Source organism: Lissotriton vulgaris, chromosome 8 (assembly GCF_964263255.1).
Source record: "Lissotriton vulgaris chromosome 8, aLisVul1.2, whole genome shotgun sequence".
Classification (NCBI taxonomy): Eukaryota; Metazoa; Chordata; class Amphibia; order Caudata; family Salamandridae; genus Lissotriton; species Lissotriton vulgaris.
The window spans coordinates 1,044,117,721-1,044,142,776 of record NC_141696.1 but is presented as its reverse complement, the minus strand read 5'-3'; positions in this window follow the sequence as shown (position 1 = coordinate 1,044,142,776).

The following is a 25,056-nucleotide window of genomic DNA, read 5'->3' as shown; positions in this document are numbered from 1 at the left end:
TTTTCATTCACAGGAACTGCTGCTACAGCGGTTAGGGTAAATGCATTAAATCAACATGATGGGTCTTTTGGCAAAATGTCAATGTTTTTTTGTTTTGTTTTCAAATAGAAAATCCCAAAGCTGCCTTTCTTTTTTAAAATAAAAAAGGGTGACCCCTCACCATGGAAGTTTTCTCCCATGGGGTGGGGGTCGTTTACCACCAGGTTTTACCTTACAATGACAGACAGTGGAAACTTAACAGGGTGGGTGGACAAAGGGCACTGTCTCCAATAACCCTTATTCTGTTGGGCCTATGTAGGTGTATGTTGTTGGCAGAGACTGGGCAGTCTCCGAAGTTGACATACTGAACATACGCCCAACCCTACATGATGCTGACGTGTCTTCGGTTTTAGCGGATTGGGTATTCTTTTACACTGCAACAGGCCACCATCTGTGCCAAATTATAAATTGGGTAATTAATCACCAAACCTAACCTTAATGTGATATTCCTCAAGGTAAGCTGCCAAATCAATTAAAACTAACAATTTGCGGACATATTGATTCCTCAAGAAACATCATCATCGAAATTCATAGGATGGACAAAGCCGGTGGCAGAGCAAAAGCTTACTATAAGGACTTTATGAATATTACAAGGACATTGAAATACCGACTCTCGATGTTTGAATGTATTTCAGTAGCAATAGTCAATCAACTGAAATCGACTAAGCCACACACCATTTACCACCCCTAGAACATGTCTACCTTCTCTACCTTCAAAGAACACCTAATGGGACTCCCACAATAAGAATGAAAAGTTTGGATTGCAAGAATTTCCTGTGAAACGTAAACTTTCACTGAGGAACCAGGACTCAAACATGGTCCTGTTATCTCCCTATCTGTGAAACAATAATCTCATTCAATTGTGCTTATCACAAACACACAAAAGGTTTGATCTTGGATAGCATTACATTAGTAGATTACCATTATTTTTTATTGATCTCAATGAAGATATCTATCACCAGTCAACTTAATCAACAAAACCACTTGGTCCATATCATGGTGGGTTTAAAAGGCACAGCGTAGAGCTGATTATAGTCATCACCTACAGTGCTGAAAGGAATTCCTTTTACCCGATATTTCTCTGATTCCAGACAGTAAAGCTCAGAAACAAATAGGGGTAAACTTTGCCCACTGTTTCGGGGCTAAACAACTAATATAACAAAATAATCTAATCAAATCACTAATTGAGAGGAAAATCAGGTTAAATTAATTAAGTATGCAAACGTCAGGAACATAATAAGGTGCTCTGCTCTTTGATGCACTAGAAAAGCCCCTCAATATACAGCCCTGAGCCAGACAAAAAGCATTACCAAAGTCTCCCTTCACTCTAGAATATCGTACACTTTATCAATTACCCTATACTAGATGTCCCCGAACATACAAACTAAACTTAAATATAAAAACCATAAGAAAGATTCCTTATGAGCTTACTCCAAATACCAATGATAAGGTTAAAAACAAAGACTCCCACAATGGCACGCAAAGGAACTAAACATAGAAAGAAAAACCCTGCCACTGAATAGAGATAGTATGCAAAGCCTTAGCCGAGGACTTTGTTTCAGCTTCACAGTGAAAGAAAAACATAAAAACAATGTAATTTTGATGCCAAATCCTCTCTTAAGAGAATAAAAATTGACCATACCAAAAATCGACCAAGGGGAAGTAAATCCTACAGGAACCTTTCCCATAAAAACTCATCCTACCTATTACATTGCATAGCTAGCCCAATTTCATGTGGAATAGATATGACGTTCCATGTGTAACTAAAGATTTCGTGGGGTAAATATTGATAAGGGAATGGTCTCCAATCCTGGGCCAGGAATAATAACTGACCCAGTGTTGTATGGCATTTTAGGATCTGAGCGCAATCTTCCGATTCATGCCCTTATATAGGTGCAATTCACATTGCCCTAATATAGGCATAGAAATCATACCAATATTTAGACATAGCCCATGCAGTCCAAATACAGGCATGGCTACTTCCACCCGTACCAAAAAGCCACAACGATTTCTTGGAAAATCGGCTTAAGCAGTCAGGGACATCCCCTTGCTAGAATATTGATTTTTCCAAGAACTCATGGAGTTTACAAAGAACTACAATTCCCCTGGGGATCCTTTCTAACGTTAGTATGCCCGACTTTATGCCAAACTAGGCACCTTCAAGGTATAAATATGCCTTCACTTGCTCTAGCAAACACACGGTGGCTCGGAGCAGCTCGACTATCTACTTGCCCGATGCAGCTCGCTACAGAAAGTGATGAAGGAAGCCGATCCTCCAGCTGACGCACTGATTGAGAGGCTGCATTTCTCTGAGAGGCTGCATTTCTCTCGGCGAGAAACCAGCTCCAGTGTTTCCAAGCTCCCCTCGCGGGGTGTTGGGAAATCGAGTCTGAGACAGAGATACCAGACCTCCTTCATTCGAAACTAAGGTATGAAGCTTACTACACCCTAAGGGAAATCTTGGATAGATTCTTGCAATACTAAACCTATGCTACACCACACTTACTTCTTACCCCGTACTAGACTTAGGTTAGACACATTGGGGTAGGCATATTTTAGAAGCACCTGTTGTGTACTTTTAGCCTTTGTTATTTATGTATGTATTTATCTATGGTTTAGAAACCATACAATGCTTTTACAGTATTATTTTATAATATTCTTTACGCTGTTAGCATTTTCATTTGCAGCCTCTATTACAATTGTAGCAGTTAACTTTACTTGCATGAGAAGAAAGACTTTTCAATAAATCCCTTTTATTGAAAACGCCGTCTCTCTATTTCTCTGCACCTCTGATGAAAGAAAGCATGCAGGATTGACTAGGTAAAATATCTATCTATTGTTTCCACAACTCTGAAGATACGTTTATTCTTGGGGAAACACAGTTGTCATGTTTATGTGGTTGTCAGAAACTAATCCCTTCTTGTGAATTCGAGAAAGTTACTAGTGACCTCTGAGCTAGCTAGCACTCACAATTAAATTTTGTATATTAGATAGAGACCTAGTAGACATAAGTCCTACATCAAATCTATAGGATATATTATTCCAATGCGCAGAGCCTATTGGTAATATAGGAAATACACTACACCAGAACTTCACTCTTATTATCAGATGGAAAATGCCCAGTTATTGAAATTAACCATGTACACTAACTACTCCCACACATTCTCTCAATCAATCAATCATTTGTAAAGTGTACTACATACCCACGAGGGTCTCAAGGCGCTGGGGGGGGGGGGGCGCTACTGATCAAACAGCCAGGTCTTGAGTATCCTCCTGAAGGTCAGCAGGTCTTGGGTCTGTTGTAGACTCAGTGGGAGGGTGTTCCATGTCTTGGAGGTGAGGTGGGAGAAGGATCTCCCACTGGTGGTTGCACAGGTGGGGTGCAATGGTGCTGCTTGCTCTGTTAAAGACGTGGTGAGGCAGTGGGTCTGACGGAGATCCGAGTGGATTGAGGGCATGGTCTTGATGGTGTCATCGATGCTCACTCTGGCCCAGGCTAGCAGGAGGTCGTGGTCGATGTTCTGTTGTGTTGCTGTCTGTTGGGGCTGTCTGGGTGTTGAAGCTGTCGTGGATGTCTGCTATCTTGTGGTGGAAGAGGTGGCGAGGGAGTCGCACAGGGCTTGAGATGGCAGGATTTCGTTAGTGTTGAAGCAGGGGCTGGAGAGTTCCTTTACGATGTTGAAGAGCTCATTGCTGTTTTGTGCGTTGTTGTCGAAGTAGTCTTTGAAGGAGGTCATCTTGGCCACCCCTATCCACAAGGATAATGTCTAAAACTATCCGATTTTGTAAAGTCATAAGACGATCCGCCTGAAGCTCGGCTGTCACATTACTCAAGGCGCCGGAAGTTTCATTTATGGTAGCCTCAACAACATGAGCTAGGTGTCTGATGTCTCTGTTATTGGCCATTGGGCCCCAGAAAGGAACCAACCCTTTGATGAAGTCAGTTGCCTCTGTCCTGCTGTGTCCTTCTGATCAAAGACTCCCCTACCATGTCTCTTTCTATAATGACTTGAAGGAGCAGTATACGTTGGGGGAAGAAGAAAAGCCACATAACATGTTCCTGAGAAGTAAGTAGGAAGCCATGTATAGGCTCTATCGTGACAGATGAAATATGTGCCTTGTGATGGCACTAGCGGTGAGGGAATCTGAGGTGTATAGAGATAGGTATTAGAACAGATAATTCGATGAGGTACAGTCCAGATTGGCAGAGAGCTCCTTAGTTTGGCCTTTTCTGTAAGGCTAGTAACATATTGTGTTATGTTCCATCCATCATATGCTCTCTTCTCATCTACAGGAATCTTGCTAATCTGAGCAATCTTAGCCATAGTCACAATTCCCTTAATCAAAGTACTATGACTAAAATCTGCTCCACCACCATATGGACTGCCAGGAGGATATTGCAGCTGATTTTGGTAAAGATTAGAAAACATAGCCAGATAAGCCCAGACGGAACCTTCATAGGAGAATGGAAAAACCAAATATGGCATGCCTCTCTCTGTATTATGAGGCATGAGCCCACAGACCCAACAATCAGTAGTATTCATTACTAACTGGTGTTGGTGTAATAGCTGAATGAACGAATTGTTGAAGCTGTTTGTGTGCTGAAAGTATATAGAACCGGTGTGGGGAGGCAGTAGCAGAAAAAGATACGGGGACAGAGGTAGGAACAGGTAACGGCTGTAGGACATAAATATTCCAACTTTCACACGCTAATAAAGTACCTAAGCATATCAAAATACATAAGGTTATCCCACATGGACTAACCATCAGTTTCTTAAATCGCTGTTTCATATCTGATCATTAATTTCCACTTTAACATCCATTACTCTAAAGGCATTGCTCACGATAATCTTTCTAGATCACTTAGCTGTGGTTGTTAGCCGTCCTATGACACTGCAAGTCCTGGGGAACCCAGGTCACTACTCAGGTCACAGCTTAAGACTCCTACCGTGACCCTGCAACTTGATGGATAGTGGAAGAAAACACATAAACAAAATGTCTTTTTAAAACAAAAAGGTATATCAGAAAAATCATAAAAACTCAATTGTTCTTGACCATTCTCGGTTGCAAGTTATATCGAGTCTTATTGGGGATCGTCTGGTCCTTAAACAAAGTTTCTGGATTAACAGTGTTCAAACGCAGATGTGTTGGGATGGCCTCCTGTAACACGTTGTCGTCTTCTCTCTCCGAGTTCGTGTAGTCCAGGCGTGCAATACTAAATGGTGCAAATCTAGGCACTGTTTCACTTTCGTTGTCCGCTATACCCTCACAAACCCACTGATCAAAAGGCAAGGGCAGGGGTATCTTTTTACAGTGCACGCCATAGACCCAGTTCTTTTTCCCAACAACCTTTACTGCCGTCCATGTAGTTAGTAGCACTTGACGTGGTGGGCCCCAACGAGGTTCCAGATTCCGCTTCCGCTGAAAATTCTTCACGCAGACCCAGTCGCCAGGTTGGATGGAATTACCTGGGTCTGCGGAGGCCTCTGGCAAGGCGTTTGGAACCTGATGGTGAAGAACACGTAATTTAGTGGTGAGGTCATGCACGTAGTCAATCAGCATTGGGTATGGAATATCAGAATACTTTTTAGGTCGAGGCACTCCCCAGACATTTGCTGGTCGCCCAAAGACGACCTCATACAGACTCAAACCTAAACGGGAATGGCCAGTAGTTCTTGTAGACAGGAGTGCTAATGGTAAGGCATCAGGCCAGGCGAGACCTGTGCTCGCCTGAGTCTTTGCCAATTTGAGCTAGAGAGTACCATTATAACACTCTACCAATCACTCTGACTGAGGGTGGTTTGCCGCATGGAATTTCTGTTTGATACCAAGACCTGCACATACTGTCTGCATAATCTCGCCTACGAATTCACTCCCATTGTCAGACCAGACAATGTGCGGCAAACCAAACTTCGGGAAAAAACTCCTTTAAAAGAACTTTAGCAGTAGATAAGGCAGTATTGCCCTTTAGGGGGTAGGCCTCTATCCATTTGGAGAAGGCACAAACCACCACCAGAACATACTTGAGGTTATTGCAATGATCCATATGAATGTAATTGATTTGCAATTCCTCAAAAGGATACGTAGGGGGAGCAAAATGACCTGCTAGAGTCTGGGTTCCCTTTGCTGGATTATACATTAGACAAAAAATGCAGTGCTTCACTACGTTTTCTGCACATTTAGGAATTCCCTCATTCTGCCATACTGGAGCCAAGATTTTACAAATGCCCTTTGCACTAATGTGGGCTAGACCATGCGCCATAGTAACTATGGGTAGTACATAAGCGTCTGGTAACAGCCATTGTTGATGTTCTGACAATTCCGTCCAGCACCCAGTCGCGTCCAACATTCCAGTATTTTCTCTCCACTTACTCAGCTCTTTCTCAGTCGCCTATTCTTGAATCATTCTTACACTTTCTATTGTGTCCTCGCACATTCCTCCTTCTCTGATCCATCTCGCAGGGCCCGCAACGTACATTCGACTCGTAGCATCTCTCTCTGTCTCTTTTGCTACCTCGTCTGCAAAAGCATTCCCACGACCCACATCATCGGGAATATTCTTGTGAGCGCTACACTTAATTATTGCTATTTGTTTAGGCAAAGCAAGTGAGTCGAGACGATCAGTCACCAACTGGCCGTGCTGTAGTTTAGTCCCATGGGAAGTAAAGAATCCTCTTTCCTTCCACAAGCGACCAAAACTATGAGCCACACCGAAAGCATATTGGCTATCGGTGTAGACGTTTACTCTTCTTCCTTTCGCCAAAACACATGCTCTCGTTAAAGCAATTAACTCAGCTGCTTGGGCTGAATTCTGTGCAATACTTGCTGTCTCCACTACAGTATGCAAAGTAGTACCTGCATACTCTGCAGTTGTCTCTCCATTTGGAAGCTTGAAACAAGATCGCTCCACCCATAGGATCCCGTCTGGATCCACAAGTGGAGCATCTTTTAGATCTATTCTGCCTTTCGTTTCCTCCTCTGTTCGAAGAAAGCAATCATGCTGTTCCTGAATGCCTTTCTCATCCGGTCTGGGCAACAATGTCGCTGGGTTCAGAGTATTACACCGCTTGATATGTATATGACTAGCCAAAAGGGTAAGGTCATATCCAGACACGCGAGCACTCGTAAGGTGTTGAGTCTTAGTCCTATTCAAAAGAGTATCTACTGAATGTGGTACTATAACAACAAGGGTGTAGTCCAATATCAATCCAGCAGACTGACGAATAGAAATTGCTGCCGCTGCTGTAGCTCTGAGACAACTAGGCAATGCCTTGGCTACTGGATCCAACGTAGCCGAAAAATAGGCACATGGCCGTTGTTTGTCTCCAAATTGTTGTGTTAAAACTGACAATGCACAACCTTCTCTTTCATGAATGTAGAGTGTAAAAGGCTTACTGTAATCCAGAGTACCTAACACAGGTGCAGAACACAAAGCATTACGTAAATCAGAAAAACTCTTCTGGCATTCATCGGTCCAAGGGAGAGGTTGTGGTGAATCTTTCAACGTAAGCGCCAGCAAAAGCTTAGCTAGCAAAGAAAAATTCGGAATCCATTGTCTACAATATGAGGTAATGCCCAAAAAGGAACATACCTCCCTCTATGTGGTTGGCTCAGACATTTGCGCAATCGCTTGAATTCGTTCTGGGGTCAATCGTCTTCCCTCCTTTGACAAGAGATGATTTAAGTAGTTAACCTCTTGGCAGCAATATTGCAACTTAGAAGGGGACACTTTATGATGTAAATCAGACAAATGACGCAACAAAGAAACCGTCACATCCTTTCAAACATCCTCTAAATCAGCAGTAATCAGCAAATTGTCTCCGTATTGGATCAAAGTAGCACCCGAGGGCAAAGTAAACGCGTCAAGCTGAGATTTCAAAGCTTGACTGTAGACAGAGGGACTTTAACAATAACCTTGAGGAGCACGCTTGGACCGGAAACGTCGGCCTCCAAGAGAGAAGCCAAAAATATCTCTACTTTCCTCAGCAATGGGAATACTAAAGAAAGCATTCTTTAGATCAATAACAGAAAACCATGCCGCTGAGGCGGGTATCATAGTAAGCAAAGCAGTGATATCTGGGACAAAAGGAAACTGGGGGGCAACAATCTTGTTGACCTCCCGAAGATCAATCACAAAGCGATACACAGGTGGTTGAGAAGGATCGCTGCGTTTAAGAATGGGGAGAACAGGACTGTTACAAACATTGCCTCTCGTTTCTTCAACCACGCCCTTCTGAACCAGATCATAGATAATAGTCATCAAGGCTCGCTAACCATCATTGGAAATCTTGTATTGCGGAATACGTGGCAGTTTAACATTAGGTTTGATAGTAACCACATAAGGAGGAATCTGTAACAAACCAACATCGTTTTGACCGGTAGCCCAAAGCGTAGCAGGAAGAGACTGCCACTCGGGTGGAAAACTATCCTTTGATAGATATATTGGAGAAACCAATTTCTTACCCAAAGTAAGACGCACACCAGAGGGGGAACAGTACAACGGTGCATGAAGATGTTTCAACAAATCCAGACCCAACAAATTCTCTCCGCAACCAGTCGTTAAAATAAGTGGAGGTCACAGATCGTAAAGACCAATTGAAAGAGGCAAAGGACAAGAAACTGGGTAAGCAACTGGGGCGCCAGAAAATCCTACAGAAACGTTTGTTAAGCCAGACAAAGGTGACCCAGGGAGTTTTGAATGGATCATAGAACCATTGCACCAGTATCCAAAAGAAATGGCTCTGCAACACCCAAAGCAACTACCTCAACATAAGGCCCATTCTGATCTACTGGAACTGATACGACTCCCTTACTTTGTCCATGGCTGTCCTAACTGGAATGAAAATCCTGAACCTCACCCTCAACACAATATTCATCATTGTAATATTGCGCAGACTGAGTATTCTGCTGATCAAAATAATTTGACGGATTCTGAAGGGGAAAGGAACGCTGCCCCTGAGGTAACGCACCTCGCCCTCTTCCCTTAGGTGCTGATTGAAAACCACCACGGCCTCGCTGTCCTTGAAATCCACCATTACGCTGCAATAAAACCGGACAACTATTCTTAAAATGGCCTTCCTCTTTGCAATAGGCGCACTGATTAGCACCCAGGAAAGGTCGCGGAACAAAAGGCTCAGATTTCTGCAGCAACCTTTGAGACTGAATAGGTTGCTGAAACTGACGCTGACCGGAACAAGGAGGATAAGCCTGCTGGAGAAGACCTCTCGTTTTTAAATCCTTAGTCTTCTTCTCAGCCTTATCTTTTTCCTCCTTGTCCCTATTCTCATAATATTGAGCAGTAGCCAATATCTGGCAGATGAAAAAACAGCCCAAGAACTTTCCGAATATTTTAACTTATGAGACAATTCAGGAAGCCAATTGAAAACAAATGTATCCACAAATAATCGCTGCCCCCCTTCAGTACTCAAGTCCTGACCACTATGGTCAATAAACATCTCTTCAAACCGAGTAAAGAAATCGGAAACACTTTCATCCTTCTTCTGTTTGCATGCAGCCAACTTATCCCAGTTAATGCGTAAAGCAGGCATTGTCGTCTTCATTAAAGTTATAATTCTACCAAGCAACTGTGTAATCAAATCATCTGGCTTAGCACCACCCACTTGTGCTGTATCTGTGGCAACTATATCAGCTCAAGTACCACCTAAAGCTTGGTTGTGGTCCTCTCTACGAATCCGAGCCCACAATGCTTGTGGAACTACATTCCCCATCAGCATATCAACATCAGCCAAATTCATAATGCATGCATCAACAGTCTGGGACAACTCTTTATAATAACCAGCAGGATTTTTACGAGGGTCCGGTAAAGACTGCTTAAGTGCTAAAACTTCAGCTCGCTTCCAAGGAACATGCACCCATGTACCCATTTACGCTGAAAATGAGCAGGGACAGGTTGAACAGCACCTACTTGCGGAACTGCTTCCCTCCATACTGGAGTAACTTCTCTCATAGGATAATTCTTCGTTTTCTGTCTAACTGCAGGATCGGGTTCGGGAATAGTCTGGGAGGAATATAAGGACCTAAAAGCAACAAGTGTCTGTATGGCATTCTGAACATCAGGACCCACTATAAGTCCTTTACCAAACTTATCCTGTATCTCCAATAGACCCTGAGGAGTTAGATACAATTCCATATCCTCCCATCCTTTAGTGAGTATGTCACACATAACATTAAAAACGTATCTTTGTGTAGGCGCATTCCATTGGAGAAAGGTACTCAGTATATCAGGTACACTATATAATGGACCATTCATCATCCATCTATGAGCAAGGGAGTCAAATACAACCTGTTCCGCAGAATCTGGGAGTTGACTACGAGATTGCCTTCGAGAAAAAGCAAGAGTCCAATTAAACGAACAAAAGAGTGGGGAGAAATGACCAGAAACAGTATCAACTAACCGATTATGAATCGGAGAAGAAGTAGGGAGTAAAACTGGAGATGAAGTATTAAGCAAAGGCAAAGAAGGGCTACCTGTTACAAGAGACACAAAAGGCAAAGGAGACTGAGGTACAGAAATTTGTGGCAAAGGAGGTGCAGGCGGTATTACTGGAAGAGCCAAGGGTGCAGGATCCGGAGCTCCTGCCTGAACAACAGGTTGCTGCGCAGGAGGCAATAATACAGGTGCATTAGCGCCTGGCGCATAAGGCGGAGGCAATTTCAGCAAATGAGACATTAAGGGATCTTCATCAAGATCTTCATTGTCTTTAAATTGCTGGGCAGCCTCTATAACCGTCAAATCTCTCTGTTTGGCTTCCTTACACCAAAGGCGGAAAGAGTCAAACATTGCCGTCCGGGCTTTTCTTTTGAACAGAATTGACTCCAAATTATCTAATATATCAGGCTCAAAGCTACCATTTTGTGGCTACCGTAAGACACCATCTACCTTTGTATATCGGATCCATGCATCGTTAAAGACAATGGGACCAACACCATGCTTGGAATAGAGCTCATAAGTGGGAGTTCCAACCGGAGGAATCGGACATGACTTCTCAAGCCGGGAATCCCTAGAACAGCAAAAACAACAGAGTTTCCTAAATCCGCTCAGACCAGGCATTTTAAGCACACTGATCCGTTTACTAATTTTGAGGAGTAAAAGCAAAGAACACAGTACAAAAGTACTCACCCCTCGGCTTCGACTATTGCAACAGGTGAATAACAAAATCAAAAACAAAAGAAAGAAGTGGGCGCTACCCACGAATACTTAACTAGATGGTCTTCTCACACCAATGGAGGTCCGTCTAACATCTCGCGTTACCAATCATCACCAAAGGGTCCAATGCAGGGTGGTAGTCAGGGCAGCAGTCATCAGCAGCCATCGGAAAGGAGTAGCCGCGCTGCAAAAGACCTTCGGTCCAATTCGACATACAGGGGTCGCTTGGTGTGGCTTGCGAATCCTCCGGAATATTCTTGCGGGACTTCTCACGACCCTCAGGCTGAACCGCTACCACTGAAACCGCCCCACGTTGGGGGCATTTGGAAAACCGGGCCTTATGGGCCGGGCGGCGCTGGGCACGCCTAAATCCCCGGATTCACCTGTCTTGTTACTAACAGAGAGACGAGACACTCCGTTGAGCGTGGAAGCTAGGTTTATTAGCTGCAGCTAAGCACAGTTATCCTAGAAGTTACATATGAAGTGGGTTCTAAGGTGACTGCCACTTCAATCCGTGGTGCACAGTCTCTTATACTAAACACATTTACAATATCCCACTCCCCACACACACAAAACGAAACAATAAGAAAAGTTGGAAAACAAGCTATCAGGTGTCTCAGAATACACCTCTTTCTCGGACCCCGTGTGCCACCCCTCCCAGCAAATTAATCAGTGATGGTGTTCACAATCCCCTCTTGCAGGTGGCAGCACATGCTTGTGTGTCTCAAAGGATAGTTGTGTAATTGGAGCATACAAGGAGATCCAGTCCGATAAGATAGTGTAAGGGAAGAATAGGAGAGGGCAAATAGTCGGCTGAGACAGGGATCAATCAAACCAGACATGGATTAGCGAACTCAGCCAGACCCTGACATCTGGTTTCAGGAACAAGGACAATGGAGTTACTTTTTAACTGAAAGGACACGTAGCAGCTGGAAAAGCAAAAGCACATCGTTCGCCGTGCTGCCTGAGAGAGGGCAACACAAAATGGTGACAGGACACAAAATGGCGGCTAGATACGGGACGAACATTTGAAATCGCAGAACCTCCAGGGCGAGGGTGTTGGGGCAGTCCTCGATCCAGTGTTTGAGGCTGTGGGTAGCATCATGGGTGTTGGAGGGTTCGGTGGGTTGGCAGAGGTTTGCGTGTAGTTGGTCTTTGTAGATTTTGCTCCAGCAGTGGCGGGGGATCTGATGGGTGCGGTGGTGTGTGGTGGGTTTCTGTAAGGCGAAGTGGATGCAGCAGTGGTCGGTCCAGAGGAGTTCATTGGTGTGGCTGATGGAGATGTACAGGCTTGAGGAGAAGACTTGGTCGAGCGTGTCGCCGGCGGAGTGGGTGGGCCTTGTGACGAGTTGCTTCAGTCAGAGGTTGGCGAGGTTATCGATCAGGGTTGTGGAGTTGTTGTTGTTCTCAAGGTGAAAGTTCAGGTCTCCGAGAAGGATGTAGTCAGTGGATGTCAGGCCGTGTGTGCTGAGCAAGTAGCCGATTGAGTCATTGAACTGGGGGCGGGGAGTCGCTAGACGTGGGTGCCTCTGAGGGTGGAATTAGGGTCTGTGTGGATTTGAAAATGCATGTGTTCGGCAGTGCAGAGCGCGTTGTTGGGGCTAGTCGAGACCCTGATGCTGTTCTTGTGGACGATGGCGATTCCTCCTCCGACTCCGTTGGTGCGGTCTCTGCGGGTGATCTTGTAGCCGTCTGGGATGGCTATGGCGATGTCGGGTGTGGAGGAGTCGTTAAACCAGGTCTCTATCAGGAAGTTGACGTCCAGGGATGTTGTGTCGAGCAGGTCCCAGAGCTCGACGGCATGCTTGCGTGCAGAGCGGGTGTTCAGTAGTATGCACCGGAGGTAGTTGGGGTCTTTCTTGGCGGGTGGTTCGTGGGCTCTGAGGCTGGTGTAGCTGCAGTTTGGCAGGTGAAGGGGCCGTGTGTGCGTTTCGGACCACCATTGAAGCAGGTGAGGCTTCGTCTGGAGTTGAGAGCATGCCGAGTGCAGGTGTCTTAGTGGCGGCGGTCGTAGTGGCGGGTGCGGGGGCCAAGAGTTCTGGCGCTGGGTGCGGTCCAGGCACAGACCGCGCAGCCCGGCTCGCCTTACATGCGCCTTCTGCGCTCCAGCGGCCCGGCCGCTCAGGGGCTGGAATTTATGGGGAGGTGGGAGGGAGGAGCAGCTGGGAGGCGGGACAGCGAATGGGAAGTGGGTAGTCAGGGGGCGGGGCCGCAGGGGATGTAGCGACGAGGGCGATGAGGGACAGCAGATGTAACAGAAGGAAATGGGGTACAAAAATAGAGGGTAAAACAAAGGTAACAGAAGGCAAAAGGGCACAAAAAACGAGTGGAACAGAAGGCAAAAGGGGCACAGAAATGAGGGATAAATGAGTGGCACAGAGGGGAGAAGGGCACAAAAAAATGAGTGGAATGGAAGGCAAAAGGGCACAAAAAATTTGGGAAAAACAAGTGGAACAGAGGGCAGAAAGGCTCAAAAAACAGGGGAAAAACAAGTGGAACAGAGGACAGAAAGGCACAAAAATGAGGGAAAAACTAGTGGAACAGAGGACAGAAAGGCAAAAAACTAGGGAACAAAAAGGGAACAGAGGGCAGAAAGGCACAAAAAACGAGGGAAAAGTGAGTGGAACAGAGGGCAGAAAGGCACACAAAATGATTGAAAAACGTGTGGCACAGAAGGCAGAAGGGCACAAAAAAACGAGTGGAACAGAGGGCAGAAGGGCACAAAAAACGAGGGAAAAACGAGTGGAACAGAGGGCAGAAAGGCACAAAAAAAGAGGGAAAAATTAGTGGAACTGAGGGCAGAAAGTCACAAAAAACGAGGGAAAAACGAGTGGAACAGAGGGCAGAACGGGCAGAGAGGCACGGGTGCAAAGAGGGGAACAGAAGGAGAAACCGGGCAGAGACACAGGGCAGCGAGGGGAACAGAAGGAAAGACCGGGCAGAGAGAGCACAGGGACATCGAGGGGAACAAAGGGAAGAAAAAGGATCACGGACCACGTACAGGCAGCGGGAGAAGACAGACAACAGCATTCACAGACACAACAATGAAAATACAGTCAATACAATAAAAGTAATAAAGCGGAGGATGAACAAACCTACCTACGGCCTACCACTGGCCACCAGGGATGAGGTGCAGGTGGTAGCCTGTGGGTGGTGGAGAGCCGTGAACTTCCTCAGCAGCGGCAGCTGGGGAAGAGAGACACAGGCAGTGCTGTGCGGAGGGGGAGCGACCTACCTGTTGGGATCAAGGGTCGCTCTGTAATGTCTGATGAATATTAACCACAAAATGAACCGATTTTGAAGCCTAAAATCACCTTTTCATTCAGAGCGTAAAAAAGAGTTCTCTGTTTGCTTTAATAAATGATAAATTTTCAGGCGTTTTAGGATTTTTTTATGTAAAAACTAATAAACTTAATAATAATAAGATGGTCTTTCGCTATTGGCAGCATAATTTCGTTTACTATGTGAGAACGTAGATATACCAGTGATTATATTTTTGTACCACATCAATTCAGTTACGCTCCGCCTTTCCACACTTCTAGAATTGTGATTGTCACTTAAGACCAGAGCTGTATCATGAAGGGCTTTGGCGGCACACAGTGCCATGGCCAGTCTTTCATGGGTAGTAGTGCAAGGAATTGGTCCATGGCTGCTGATTCAATTGTGAAATACAGCAAGAAACAGGGTTGGCCCCTCAGCACTCTTGACCCACTGCACCTGCTACATCAATGAAGCTAAACCCCTGCTGACATAGCACAGAGCCAATCGCATGTTTTATGCTCCTGTGTACAGCTCAGAAACGTAATGAGGCAAACCTTCCTCACTGTTGCTTGAGCTCTACTGTCTGAATATGAGTCCTAAATCAGCAAAAAATCAGACCAAATTAATTGAACTTGTGCACTACAAAGAATAAAGACATGCAAGCATGATACTGCCCATGGAGCGATTAAACACACTTGGTTACAAGAGGTTAACTTTAGATTGGTGTTTTGCCATTTGTAGGTTTGCAGAAGAGAACCTTTTCCTACCAGTAACATTAGTTTCAATTCACTAACAGCAGGGATCTCTAACAAGTAGCTTTCAGAGGTGAAGCCAAAACAGTCTGTGCATATTAAAGAAGGCAACAATTGCAGTTTCAAGACCCTTAAGAGTTACAGTCAGCCAAACCAATGTCAGGGCCTCATGATAACAATCGCACATGCACTGTGATCAATCAATCAATCACAGCTTTTGTAAAGCGCGCTACTCACCCGGGAGGGTCTCAAGGCGCTGGGGGAGGGGGGTATATTACTGCTCGAACAGCCAGGTCTTGAGCTGCTTCCTGAAGGAGAGATGGTCTTGGGTTCACCGAAGGTGGGTGGGGAGGGAGTTCCAAGTCTTGGCTGCAAGGTAGGAGAAGGATCTTCCTCCGGTGGTGGCTCTGCGGATGCATGGTATGGTGGCGAGAGCGTGGCTGGTCGATCGTAGCTGGCGGGTGGGCGTGTAGAAGGTGATGCGGTCGTTGAGGTACTTGGGGCCCAGGTCGTGGAGAGCCTTGCGTGCGTGGGTGAGGAGTCTGAACGTGATTCTCTTGCTGACGGGGAGCCAGTGCAGGTCTCTCAGGTGTCCGGTGATGTGGCTGTGTTGGGGGATTTCCAGGATGAGTCGTGCGGAGGCGTTCTGGATGCGTTGGAGTCTTTTTTGAAGTTTGGCTGTGGTTCCGGCGTAGAGGGTGTTCCCGTAGTCCAGTCGGCTGGTGACGAGTGCCTGGGTAACGGTCTTCCTGGTTTCAGTGGGATCCATCTGAAGATCTTGCGGAGCATGCGCAGGGTGTTGAAGCACGAAGAGGAAACGGCGTTGACTTGTCTGGTCATCGACAGGGAGGAGTCCAGGATGAAGCCCAGGTTGTGTGCGTGTTCCGTTGGCTTGAGAGCGGTGCCCAGGTCACCAGGAGTCGTCCAAGGCGGAGGGTGATGATCCCAGGATGAGGACTTCTGTCTTGTCTGAGTTCAGCTTGAGGCTGCTGTTCTTCATCCAGTCAGCGACGTCTTTCATCTCTTTGTGTAGGCTGGCTCTGGCGGTGGTGGGGTCATTGGTGAGGAAGAGGATCAGCTGGGTGTCGTCGGCGTAGGAGATGATGTTGAGGTTGTGTTGGCGTGCGATGGCTGCGAGAGGGCTTATGTAGACGTTGTAGAGGGTTGGGCTGACTGAAGATCCTTGTGGTACGCCGCAGATGACTTCGGTGGCCTCGGATCTGAACGGGGGAGGCGGACTCTCTGGGTTCTTCCGGCAAGGAACGAGATGATCCACTCCAGTGCTTTCTCTTGGATTCCGATGTTGCTGAGGCGCTTCACTAGGGTGCGGTGGCAGACAGTGTGGAACGCCGCAGAGAGGTCCAGGAGGATGAGGGCCGCTGTTTCCCCATTGTCGATCAGGGTTCTGATGTCGTCGGTGGCTGCGATTAGGGCGTTCTCGGTGCTGTGGTTGGCCCGATTCCCCGGGCTGCGAGGGGTCGAGGGATCCGTTCGTCTTGAGGAAGGCGACGAGCTGTCTGTTGAAGGTCTTCTCGATGACTTTGGCCGGAAAAGAAAGGAGCGAGATGGGACGATAGTTCTTGAGGTCGGTGGGGTCTGCCGTTGGTTTCTTCAGGAGGGTGGTAAGCTCGGCGTGCTTCCAGCTCTTCGGGAAGGTGGCGGTGTGGAAGGAGGAGTTGATGATGTCACGGAGATGGGGTGCAATGATGGCGTCGGCTTTGTTGAAGACGTGGTGTGGGCAGGGGTCGGTTGGTGATCCGGAGTGGATGGAGTTGGATGACTTATGAGGTCTGCCACATGATCATCTTTATCCACAATGAATTTAATATACAAGTAGATTGGCCATATTATACACTCAGTTCTTTCGGTCACACCACATCTGACACGTGCAACATTAAAGAATAGTAGCAGTAGTAACTAGTACTGGCCCACCAAATTGTGTGAGTGCAGGAGCTAGAGTGACAATGTGTTAGTTGGGATCATGACCAACATATGAGCTGAAGAGATGAGTCTGCATCCAGGGCAGCTTAAATTAGGGTGATTTGAATGTTACTTCATTACTCAGGTGGAGGCATTTAATACTGATAAATGTTTTCCTAGAATTTCGTCTGGTAGCCTCCCCTGGAATGCCTTGGTGGTCACTACCGATAACCCTGCTTAGCGTGGTCTAAGAATAATGTTAAAACATGCTGTCAGTATTTTACAGTGATAGAATATGCTAGTAGCTCAGGAAGAATTTCTGAGAGTAGAAGTATCTCTCTCTTTAGAGAAGGTTAAGGATCCATGAACTACAGTCTCCTTGCAGTGACTCACATTCTCGATTTCAAGGTCAAACTCTTTAATTTAAACATTTATAGCACTCAGCAATAAAATGTAAACGAGCAGGCATTCATTATTTTATCTGCGAAGAGGTGGGCTGATCTGGTACTCTATGCAGCCTTTCTTGTTTGCTCAAACCCGTCTCTGCTTTTCTATTGGGCATTCTGCAGAGCACACTTCCCAAAACGTTGTTCAGCACAGACAAGTTAGAGGGACGTTGATAGTAACAACTACAAGGTTACAATGAGCTTAGCTGTCTGATGGAGATTGTGACTATTATTAAAATGGAAGCTCATTCAATGTCAAATAAAAGGTATTTCCACAAATGAGCCGTATGAAGAAATTAACATCGATAAATCCATTAGTTTTAGCTTTCGCACTGTGCATCACAAAAATAGATACAACAAGCAAAAGCGACTTCAAACACACACATCCACACAGGAAAAAGTCATAAATAAATGAATGCACAATACAAATACCTAGAGGTTCCTCTCCATTTGCTTTTATGTTATCTCTCAAGTAACAATAAATAACATTATAGTGGATATCCTTGTTTGTAAAAATCCTCCAGAAGCACTATGGCCCGGAATGGCAGGCTCCTAGATAAGGAAACTTATCTGTATGGACTTTTCTGTCATTATATATGTGCTACATTTGCTAGGAGGGTGTGTTATGCTGCCTGCTGGTAGCACGACGGTTTGATTTACAACCCCACAACCACTGAAGACTATTTTGTTCTCTATAACAGCGGGGCTGAAAGAACAGATTTGTTATGTGACAAAGTAAAGTAAGGACACTTTAGGAAATGAACATAACTATAGTATGCTTTTTCTTTTAGACAGGGAATGCTCTAGTTTGCAACAAAAAAGTTACTTTTACAGTGGCAACGTCAATTTAGCAGCAGTTAAAGACCAATACCCATAGATGATTTTTGCAACCTTCGCCAAATACCAATAACAAGGCCTGTCAATCTAGATGTTATATCCAAGCCCTTTATTTTTCATATCTAAAAGCTATTCTGTGATTGGTGATAAAGTGTCCTTAATACCAGCTCGAAAACGGCTGAATGATATGATTTGCTTCTCATATACAAGAGCAGGAAGAGTTCTTCATATCCACCGCATCAATAATTCAAATTTTGAACGTGCATGTGGTTTGCGTTTAATAAATCATAGTGGACAATGTTTTTGCAACTCTGTGGCTTTATTTCAACTGCTTAGTGATGAGGAGCCTCCTCTTTCTCTTTTCGACGGTTTTGAACACTTTTCGCTTAAGCCATCATTTTCTTTCCAAATGATATGCGGGCCAAAGTTGCATTCTGTTCCCCAAATGTTTGGTGTTTTAAGAACACGTAATTTTGAAACGTTATCTCCTTGGAGTGTCCGCATTTTATCCTGCACGAGGAAGCAAGTTTTATACATAAATCTGCCTGGCTGTCCTCAAGCACAGCGCACGAGGGGGCAGAGACTTTTACCCAAGAAACACAGTGGATGTTTTGGCTTTGTATATGTTTGTTAATTTTTACTTTTGCATGTTTAATATAATGTACTTTAAAAATTGTTTAAATCTACTTTCTATATTTTTCTTTAAAGAATATATGTATGTATATATATTATTTATATTGCTTATTAAATTTATTTTGGATCACATTATTATTTTGTAACTTAATATTTTAAATAACCTACTTATAATAGTATACATATAAACATTTCGATATACTTACCTTTTTTGACATTCTTGTGTGTCACCAGAAAGAATATTCCATATTTCAATAGTGAAATTGCTGTCAAAGAAGTTATGTTTTTTCAAGACATGTACCAACAAACGTTTTACTGTGAGAGATTGCCATCTTGGCAGCTTAATTTATTACGCAACTGTTAGAAATTGGGTCCCTGGCTGAGGCGTATGAGCGCTAGTCAAGCAGTAAAGACAATCCTATTCAGGGTAAGGCACAAGTGCACCTTAAATTAGCATGTGCTCACCCTCTGGTAGCTTGGCACTAAACAGGCAGGTTTAACTTTGGAGGCAATGAGTAAAGTATTTGTGCAACACTTCAAACAGTAAATCAGTGAAAAAAACACACAAAAGGATTCCAAAATAGTTTTAAAGTAAATAGTTATTAATTTATTAAATAAAACAAGACCAAAATGACAAAAATCCAACAAGTATAACTTTAAGATATTGAATTTCAAAGTTGAAAGTGAAACATAGTGCTTAGAAGCAAAAAGCGCTATTTGGAAAATCTAGTCACACCAGACTGGGACTAAGCCAACAGTTCAGGGAGACTGCACTGCGATGGAGCACGTTCCAGCTACAGGGACTCGGTTAAGCCAGGTGAACCAAAGTAGCATAACTTTGACTGTGGAGCGCTTGCATGGAACCACGTTGAAGATGTGTTGTGCAGAAGAGGCAATGTGTTGGTTCCAAAATGCGATGAAGCTGCAGTGCGAGATCCTGATGCATGGGCGCGGAGAATCCTGTCGACCGGGATTGCGATGCAAAAGGCCAGTGTTGAGGATGTCGACGATGTGAGGCGCAGTGGAGACAATGTGCTGATTCCAATGAGTGGGAAAGCATAAATGCCGATGTTCAGTGGTGTTATTGAGGCTGCCATCAACGAGAGATGGGAGTAGCTTGTGCCTGTGAAAGCTCTGTGCAGTGTTGGTCCCGAAGGCGATATGTCGCTCCCAGATGCGGTATGCAGTGGCGATGCGAGTCTTTTGTGAAGGGTCCAATCTATGCAACAGCAGCGATGAGTCGGTTCTGCTTGAAGATGCACCTATCATCCGAGCTGCAAGGAGCATAACAAGGTGGTGCACGCTTGGTCCTACACAACCACCCAAGTTTTCCAAAGCCAAGATCTATTTACTTAAAAAGTAAACAAAGTTTAGCATCAGAAAGTAGTGCCCATTCCAGATAGGCGCTATGAAGGAAAATACTTTTATTTCTTCTTTCTTTTCCAACTTTGCATGAGTGCTGCACTTACAGAATACATACCAAGTGAAAAAAGGTTTAAAGTTAGACCAAGCATAGTATTTTGTACTGGAAGGGAATCCTTCCAGTTCAAAACTTATGCTAGAATCACAGAGACACCCTTGCACTATGGAACAAAGGTGTGTCTGTGGTGCAGGACCGCATATTTCTGTGTTGGCGTTCAAGAGAGGGGAGGAGAGTGCCATATTTCTATAAATATGTCTTTCTCCTGCTCTCTCCTTCTCACGCACCACATAATTTATGGCTGCTGCACTGTGCTGCATGAGAAACTGGTAAATCTGGCCCATGGATTCTGTGCCTATGTGCTGTTAATGACAAGTAGCTGGTTTCCACTGAGGGGGGAGGATTTCACCTTTGGCCCATTGCATCTCGAGGTCTAGTCACCTTTAATGAGTTTTAATACTTCAAAATGTTTGATGTAGTAGGCTCTAATAGTAAAACATGTTTATCCAAAAACTATGTGTATAAGAAATATGTAATTGTTCAAATATATTTAACCCACAGTATACAGAATCTTAGTAATAAATTCGGGCCCAAATTGCACATCAAGTGCTCTGTCCCTGGTTCCATTGTAGCACCCCTTCACATAGATGTGCCTCCCTCAGTCTGGGGTACAACTAACAATTACACAGAAATATACACTGTCCTCAGTGCAGGAGAAAACACTGACAGTTCATGCCTCCACTAAGGGGAGCACAGTAGTGGAAGACAGCCGCGGGTGGCTCTGTCTTTCAGTTGAGGAATACCAGCCTCACTTTGGGGGAGGGAGCCACCCTACAGGCAGCTGCAGTAAGTGTATGAACCCACCTGCAGAGGTGTCCCTGGGTTTTTAAAAGATCTTTATTCCCCACTACTAAGGGGCACCCCCATGGGCTCCCTGATTGTGTGCCACCTCTGAGTAGCGTACAATCAGTTCAGTGTGACTCATGATAACTTTGTCATTGCACTGGCATCTGTAATATTGTGTGGGAGCAATAGCAAAGGGATCCCTCATTTGCATTGGGCCTCCACAAAATGTGCACTGGTGCAAGCTATATTATAGAAGCGGACTCACAGTCGTCTGTGGTTCCTCCTATATAAAGAAAGTTTGCCAGGGCACAAGAAGCAGGCACAAATGTCTGCTGCACAATGCACTTTCTGTAATAGGGACTATGGTACACATTTTTTGAAAGATTTTCGGGCAGATTTACATGCCCCTTGCACCGCCGGATTGTCACATTGTGTGATGCACCAGCAGCGCAACCTGCTTCGTTATATTTACAAACCACCCTGCATGGCTTTACCCTTGCCTGTAAATATCGCCCCTTTAGGGGCATGACATGAGTAGTGCTGTGTGTGTTACCACATAAACACACATATCTGCTGGAAATGGGTCGGAATGCTATGCCACCCTAGGTGTACCGTAGCGAGGTGCAGCGAGGAGAAACATTTTCATTTCTCCCTGTTTCCAATGTGTGCTGCATTCTACACCTCACATTGGATGAGGAAATCCCCTCAGTTGATTGTTTTTGTGCAGGAAGGTGCCCCTACCTGCCCATGACACAGGCATCCTTGCACCAGGCAATCCTTGAGCATTGCAGCAGTGTGTGCACCAGCGCAGGGGCATGTCACATCCCTGTGCTTGGAAACTAACACTGTGCGAAATGACTTGTGGCACCAAGCTGCATTACTTACTTGTAAATCTGCCCCCATGTGCTTAACCTGTGATTAATCTGTTCAATTATATGTCAATCATAATAATTCAAAAATTGTGTTATATGTCGGGTTTTTCACGTGAGGCTCTGTAAAGTGTGGGCTTTCTGTAATATATATGGAGTTTATAGAATTAGTTGAAAAAGTTGTTAAAGAAGTTCATATGCTTACTGTAAAGACGAGAATGCTTCATTTTAAAAATATCATACAAGAGCATGCTACATACTTATAAAATTCGATAATTTAATCATTAGTACACCAGTCTGAATTGCTGTTTTAACAGATAGTTGTAGTTTGAAATTGCTTGTTAAAATATTTAGGCAGGGGTCGAATATTTTGCTCTTTTTTCAGTGTTTCGCCAGAAAGCAATTGATTATTCCAAGCACATCATACGGTTGAAGGGTTAAACAACACCGACTAAAACCTTGGATGTCCCACTGGTTACAGAAGTGACTGAATTTCTGTTCTTCTCTTGGCTCGAAGGGTGGTCAGTAGCTGTGTTAAATGTTGGCCTGACTACGTCTTTGTGCTGTGCATGCCTCGCTGAAGCAAAGTAACTGCAGGGATGGGAATTAATGACAATGTTTAAGTACTCATGCACAAGAAATGCTTCCCGGAAGAAGGAAGAAAGGGGGCACGCATGCGTCTCACAACTCGGAAGATGTTACACTCCGTACCTTGGATGTTCACAGAGCAGAGATATAGATGAGAAAGGCTGTTACTTTTCTCATCTAAGGGACAAAGGCGCGCTTTGTGCTGTCAGGATTCTCTGTCTTCATATCCCCCTGGGCAATCACGATGAAGTTAGTTAGTGACCCCCAACTAGGTATGCTGGGAGCTAATATGCCTCTGGCAACTCTACCTCATTGTAAAAACCGACGAATGGCAACCTCGCTCCGAGTGAATCCTTCTTGTAAAATAAATGTTATTGACAACAGCGAAAACTTGAAACATTCACAACAGAGTTCTACCGCTGTCTCAATTTCACAGCGTAGCTCAAAGATGTGCCTCTACGAGCAGTAGCAGAGAAATACTGAAAACAATAACTTTCAGCAAGTTCGAGGTTTGTAAAACTTCGCAGACTTCTGTTTGTCCTTTTAAATACATTTATTGTTCGACTCATGAGCCTTCTTTGAACCATTCACTGGGGGGTGGGAACTTTTAGCCCATTCACTACAGCATTATGCATATGTTTTCCATATTGATGCTGCCAAAGATAAGCGAAACCAAAACATGTATCCCTACCTACTTTATTTTGATAACCCAGTATATTCCCTTGTCGTGGCAGAAGACAAGTCATTCATCCAAATTTGTTAAATTCTGCCTTCATTTCCTATACCCTCTTACCCGTGTAAGGATGTTGCCAAATACCTTGCTGCACCCTCTTACGGTGTGTCCCTCCAACCTTTCTGCAACTCCACTACCGTCACCCATTTTGAAAATTCTTCCTTTTTCTCCTTCGCTTCTGATCCATCATCTAACACCTCTTTGTTTTCGGTAGCCTGCTCTACTTCTTGAGTTAGACAGGGCAAACGTGACCCAAAATCTGCACATTTGTGTGTCCTCTTTTATGCTAGTGTTACTTTTCAATCATACATTCATTTGTTCCTTCACGTTTAAAGTAGGTACATTTTTTCTACTTGTGTTCTATTAATGCAGCTTTTAGCAGAGTTTTAAATGCATTATAAAGTGAAAGTTTTACAAGTTTACAAGTCGAAATCTCGTTTTTAAATTTAATGTTATCACATGTGGATTGGCACACATTAAAAACATCATTAATTATTTTGCTGGGGAATGACATACATTTTAAAACATATAGTATAACCTGCTGGAAAAATGGCTTGACATATTTTCACATTAGACAGCTTACACATTAGTAACACAATAATCCTTGATGGGCTCCATGCTTTCATTAAAAATCACACTGTTGTAAACACATATTTAGTGAACCACTAGACTCCGGCTTCTTCAGCAAAACGTTGTCACTTTACTAGCTGATTAGTTGCTAAGGTGTCTTTCCACAACATATCGGACATATGACCGAAAAACATCAAATATTTAGTAGAAGGTTGCTTCATCCTTTAAACGTCTATTTGAACTGGAATTATTTATTTCCCCTTTTCCTCATGCTGAATGCTAACTGTTCAAGACTCTGGCATGGTGTGCAAATATATCTCCTGAGTGCAGTACACACCCCTGCAGCCGCTGACATCCTTCTTTCAACCTCCACTCATATGCTGAGAGTGCTTAAAAGTAGTTTTGAAGTGGCATGTGTGACATATGGAAAACATGTTTGAAGATGCCTACCAGCTATATCATTTAGTTTGCTAGTAAACAGGGAAGCCGATCTTCCTAACTGTCATCCTCTTTTTGGTACAGGTAGTATCACGACCATTAAATGGATTATATTACTCTCTTAAGGTACAGTGTGCTGCTCTTATTCAGTCCTCTAGAGGTAGTCAAGGAATGAAAAAATTGACTGATGGCAATTTATGATGTTGGGAGTATCTCACAGGCAGTCATTCTCATTTCAAAAAGATACTGAAAAAAAACAATTTCCTTCTATATTCCTAGCATTACGATCCCTACCTTACATTCACCCCCTAGCTCTAAAAGACAGAGCTCCATTCAAGGCATCAGTATTTTAAATTACATAATTTTGGACCATGGAGTGTCTCTTAAATTATGCACTTTAAGCACAGCTTCAGGAAAGTTTCAATGGGCTGCTGAGCACTAGCAGCAATTGAGAAAAATGTGACAGAAATTGCTCTTCAAAATAACATAAAACAGGATTACATAACAAGAGTGCATAACGTAACATAACCCAAATAA